Raw genomic sequence first — 6,000 nt, 5'->3', positions numbered from 1 at the left:
TCAGCATGAATTTATTTCTGTACCTCTACTATTGAAAAGTATTGTAGAAACTATTATGCATATTCTACAATCAGTTCCTGTAGGCTTAACATGTTCGCCATAGAAGCGGTTTCTTCCTATGGAAGAATAGACAAAGTGACGGATTGACAAAAGTAATCAGCCATATATCACTAGAATCTGTCAGTATGTCGATACTTTCCTGTTTCTAATGTTGTTATGCTAAGCCTGCTGATGTAGCTAAATCTGAGGATACTATAATTGCCGAAATCGCGTGCGGAAATTAATAAAAAACTCAAATGGGTTGCAACTTGCAAGTTGCAGGCGCACCGCTATGTTTTGTTGGTCCTGCGCGTGCGCCAGTCAGCGCGCGCCGGCTGCGACGCGCGGTCGTTGCAAAATGTACGTGATTGTGAAGTGTGTGTAATCCTTAATTTTGGTTAATAGTGCAACTCGTTCAATGACTTTTACGTTTCGTGTCAATGGTTTGTTTACTGGTAACATTGACGTCGTTTTCAGTTTTAAATATTGAATGTGAGATTCGAATGGTATTTAGATTTTTAAAGATTTGCGTTTTAATTTGGTGCAATTAGTTCTACTAGATTATTTACACAGCTTCATGCATCTCTTATATTTTAATGTATTTCTTCTTCATTAGGGTCTTAAACTGAATTATTGAGATTTTTAAGTTGTCTTTTGTATAAAAATATCCTAAGATTAAAGTACTTAACTACTAATTATTAGTACTTAATTACAATTTACAACAAAAAGAAGTGACAAAATTTTTGTCATTTAAATTTTGATTTTTTTACTCGTTTCGTGTCTAGGACCTAAGTTGATACTTGATATTACAGGAAGTAAGTAGGTGCCAATGCATTTACCAAGTGGGAGTTCAGCATTAATTATTATCATGTTAATAATTAACAATCAGCTATCTCAGTAGCGTAGGCGTATAACCCTATGGTCGTAGTTTCAAATTCCAGAAATTATTGATCCCTGATAAACCAATACAAATGTGTTCAGAGCTGTATTATTATTTAACTTTACCCATGATTGAAGTTGCACAATATGCTGCAGCCTGTAGGTAAATTTTGCATGGCTATCTAGCCATGCATGGTAGGCATAGGCTATCATTATCCAGAGGGATATAAAGACTGGAGATTACGATAAATTTTGCTTTTACCAGGCATGACATGTTCATGGTACTAAATCCTTGTAGACCTTTACCCCGAAAACAATATTAATTACTTTAAATAACCATTGCAGACGAACAATTAGTTATTAGACATTTGAATCTCTATGATAAATCACCAACTCTACTAATATAACAAATCTATGGACAAAATTAGTCTGAAATAAAGTTTTATTTATTTATTTATTATGAACATACATTATTATTTACATGTGGCCTGCTACGCTGTTTACCATCTTTAGATGCACGTGGTCTCAAAAATCAATAAATATTAACAACGACTGCCAACGGTCACCAAAAAATAAGAAGCGTACCAAAATGTGATTATGTAAATAACAATGAATCAGGGTCCTGATCGTTTGTCATTGTGATGATCTAACCCACACCCACCGATACATTTCGAAATATTATAGTGCCATTCGTGCCTACTGCGAAAATTATTTACAACGAATTGTGATTGGCTAAGGACCTGCGCACACGCAGAAAATCGGAGGATACGCCAATTCTACACATAAATCGACAAGAAAACAAAAAATTAACACAAGAACGTTATATACCTAACAACATTATTAAAAGTTGACTTATCTTTGGTGATCCAATTTCATAAATTACTTATAGACCAATCAACCAAACAACCATCTTTATCAATTATAATATTATTATTGATTTTTTTACATAATATTATTATCAACCTTACCATAGGCATTTATGTCGGACTCGCGCACGAAAGGATTTCCGTACCGTTGTAGAGCAAAAATAGGCCAAAATTGTGTTTTTTGTATGGGAGCCCACCTTAAATTATTATTTTATTTTGATAATATTAATAATTATTAAAGTACATATTTAATTAAAGACTTTGTGAAAATTTCAAGTCCCTACCTGTTGCCATTATTCATATCGAGCAAAAAAAGCTAAAAAAAATCACGTTTGTAAGTTGTATGGGAGCCCCCCTTAAATATTAATTTTATTTTGTTTTTAGTATTTGTTGTTGTAGCGGTTTTTGAGATACAGCCTGGAGACAGACAGACAGACAGACGGACAGACGTCGAAGTCTCAGTAATAGGGTCCCGTTTTTACCCTTTGGGTACGGAATCCTAATTAGCTTGCACTAATTGTCTCACTGTTCACAATCTAGAGACCTTAGTAAATCGCAAGTTTGAAGAAGTCCTAAGAGATTGTAAGCTTAGGCCGGAGATAATGTTTCCAGCGACACCTCTATCCTTGGACTTGTTATTAATGGTAATAGCCACCAAATTATATAATGATTTATAATATTATCGTGCCTCATATATTTCTATTTTGGTTGAGGGACAGTTCTATAGTAACAGCCTTCTAAGTTCTTGAGTTCCTACAATGAATAAGTTTCTAGTAGAATGAAATGCCATAATATTTTGCCTCCTGAGGCTCTTATCTGTATGTAGCGTTCTAAGATTATGTTGACGAGAGGTATACCGAGGAATATACAGGGTGTGACAAAACTAAATGATAATACTTTAGGGTGTGTTACATGTGTTCCTTATAGATAGTTCATTTTAGTAATTTGTATAAAAGTTTCGATTAAAATAAGTCAAGTTTTTGACAGGGGGGTCAATGAACTCCTCGCCTCAAATCACCGAACTATAAGCACATAAGAACGATGTTCACAGACTTCAGTTAATTACGTTCCTTGAAGAAATTTAAATTATCAAGATCAAACGGGCAATAAAATTTTGTTTTGCACATTGTTATGACAATGACTTAGTGTGAATAGTTGGCAGTCTGCCACTGCGGCGACTGTCGTATAGGCGTAATACAAGTGCCATGTGCATTCCAATACATATAATATGACATGCATGCTCATCCGTATAGGATTAAGCAGGCAAATGAAATGTTACACCAAATAAATACCTTAAACTAGATGGTTACTGTAAATAAGTTTGCGCAGAAATATGTTTGCCGCACAGTAAATTTTCATTTTTCAAAGGACTCAAAGCTTCTCCATATACAATTTGACTGATTATTATCCACACAAATTAGACTAATTACGATGAGCAATACTTAAAAAGACTAAACCCGTATCTTAATAGTCGTTTCCTTGAGATTTCTTTCTCTCGAATCAACTTTATTCCTTCGATCGTGGATTCTTGGAAATCTATTGTTATTATATTGTGTCTCGCTCACCGATGAGCATGAGCTTATGCCTTATAAGTATAGTTTCCACTTGAAAAACTGTTCACACGCGGCATATACCAAGCCAATACTGGCTGCCAGTCTTATTGGCAGCCAGTACTGGCTCTGTGAAAACTATACTTTATGGGGCTTGATGGGTTAAATTATGACAAATTATGACATTAAAAAAAATTACATACGCTTGCCTTGCCTAAATCAGTAGTTTAAGTGGGAAGAGTTTAAAGATAGACTTAATTTCGTAAAATGTAGTGGAAATATTGATCAAGTCCTTTAGATAAGTAATAAAAAAAATAATTGAAGTAGACTTTAGGCGACAATCATCAAATAAATGTGATGACTACAAATCAAAAGAACGTTTTAAAGCGATTGTAATCTACAAAAACCTTTTCACGTGGTAGAGCCAGGCTTCGGCACGAATGGCCGGCTCGACCGGAGAAATACCACGGGCTCACAGAAAACCGGCGTGAAACATCGCTTGCGCTGTGTTTCGCGATTGAGTGAGTTTTCCGGAGGCCCAATTCCCTTCCCTTCCCTATTCCCTTCCTTACCTAACCTACGATGTAATCGTATTCCCTCTTAAAAGGCCGGCAACGCACCTGCAGCTCTTCTGATATTGCGTGTGTCCATGGACGACGAAAGTTGCTTTTCATCAGTTGACCCGTTTGCTCGTTTGCCCCCTTATTTCATAAAAAAAAGTAATTATACGAAAAGAGTTGTAGCATTAAAACCTTATTTTAACCAAGTACCTAGATAGCCTATTGATAGTACAACTCAAGGCACCAAAACCTGATTGCAATCACGCCATTACAAAATTAAAATGAAGTTGGTTTAGAAGTAATTGATAAAGACCGAGCAAAAAGTTGCTTATAGAATCTAGATAGCATTTTTTATCATCGACGAAATAAATCTTGTATGAATGAGTACTAATCACACTTTTGTGAGTCACTTTAAATCCATATCCATACTTCCATACTAATAATATTATACTTAAATGCGAAAGTATGTCTGTCTGTCTGTAGGTCCGTCCGTCTATCTGTCTGTCTGTAACCACTTCACGTTCAAACCCCTGAACCGATTTAGCTGAAATTTGGCATAGAGATACTTTGAGTCCCGGGAAAGGACATAGGATAGTTTTTATCCCGGAAAAATGAACGGTTCCCGCGCGATAAACGAATTTTGGCGCAACGGAGTTGCGGCCGTCATTTAGTTAAATACATAATATATAAATGCGAATATATTGTCTGTGTTTTTGCTTCTGTTACCTTTTTAGTTTTACGCTAAAACCGCTGAACCTATTTACATACAATATGTTGTGGAGATACTTTGAATCCCAAGGAAGAATATAGGATAGTTTTTATCTCAGATAAAGGCACTGTTGCCGTGCAATAAATAAATTTCTTGCAGGAAGTTCAGTAATTTGGTAATCTTTTTACATGGTATCAATATCTAACCAATTGCATTACTTTTATATTATGTTTGCTTGATTCATTAAGCCAACACTATGATACTGTATTTTCACAGTATAATTTATTGGCAAATCAGCATTCTCTGCTATTGTGTTTCATACCAAGAACTGCATTGATATAAAAACATAATGATAACCTTGTCCTTGGCCTGTTTATAAGCAAATGTTATTCAACTCAGATATTGTGTTCTAATTTCTAAAGCATTGCCAATTAGTAGGGTATGTTATTCGAATATTCGAATACTCGTTTTATTCGAATATTCGACGATTTTATTATTCGAATATTCGCCAAATTATTTTTCGAATAATTCGAATACTAAAAATATTTTTTATTTTTGTTTACAATGCTATCAAATATAAAATTAACATGGAAAGAGAACATAATTAAGTTTATTTCAGCAAAATAATATTATTTATGAATATTCTACATCTTTAAAGATATATATATATATATATATATATATATATATATATATATATATATATATATATATATATATATATATATATATATATATATATATATATATATATATATATATATATATATATATATATATATATATATATATATATATATATATATATATATATATATAAATATCTGTTTTTAGTCTAACTAATGAGTACACGACCATTCATCGTCGCCGTTGACCATGTTTTTAGTTCATTATTGTTCATGTTCATTATGCCAGAAGGGTGTATATAAAACAAACTCGTTTTTTAAGAAGGTAATAAATGTAAGTGAATATTGAGATTTTTAAAATATGTAGTTAAAATACAAAAAATATTTTTTCTGGATGTGATCTATGATTCGACAAGTTGTTAAAAATTTGCTATTCAATAGCTTTACCACGGCTGTCCTCGTCTGATAATTGAAAAAGTTAGTACAGTATTAAAAAAATGTCGATGGCTCCTTAATATCATGTTATTGGAGTTATCAAACTTCAAGTTACTAAATTCACCAGCTCTAGGATTGTTTCACCCTCCCCTAGGGCTCCGTTGCAATTTTTTTTCTTTGTTGTGGGGTTGGTTTTCTAGTGGCCCTTTTTTATAATTTCGAGCCACATTGACACAGATGAAGCCGACTAGATGAACTAGGTGAACGTGGATCGAAAATATCAAAAAGACGGGTAAGCTGGCTTAGTATTAATGAACATAACGCAGAATATCATAT

At 33.6% G+C, this 6,000-nt stretch overlaps 1 protein-coding gene across 1 annotated transcript in view; it reads left to right on the top strand.

Annotated features, from left to right (window-relative positions):
• The first annotated feature begins 377 nt into the window (after nucleotides 1–377).
• LOC121735092 (protein sprint) overlaps nucleotides 378–6,000 on the top strand; it is a 126,508-nt gene continuing 120,885 nt past the window's right edge. Inside the window, exon 1 of the mRNA XM_042125782.1 lies at nucleotides 378–482. The gene's annotated coding sequence lies outside the window, so the exon portion shown is untranslated. The remainder of the gene's footprint in view (nucleotides 483–6,000) is intronic.

The sequence above is a fragment of the Aricia agestis genome, chromosome 16, assembly GCF_905147365.1.
Source record: "Aricia agestis chromosome 16, ilAriAges1.1, whole genome shotgun sequence".
NCBI classification, from domain to species: Eukaryota; Metazoa; Arthropoda; class Insecta; order Lepidoptera; family Lycaenidae; genus Aricia; species Aricia agestis.
This window is presented reverse-complemented; position numbering and strand designations above follow the sequence as displayed.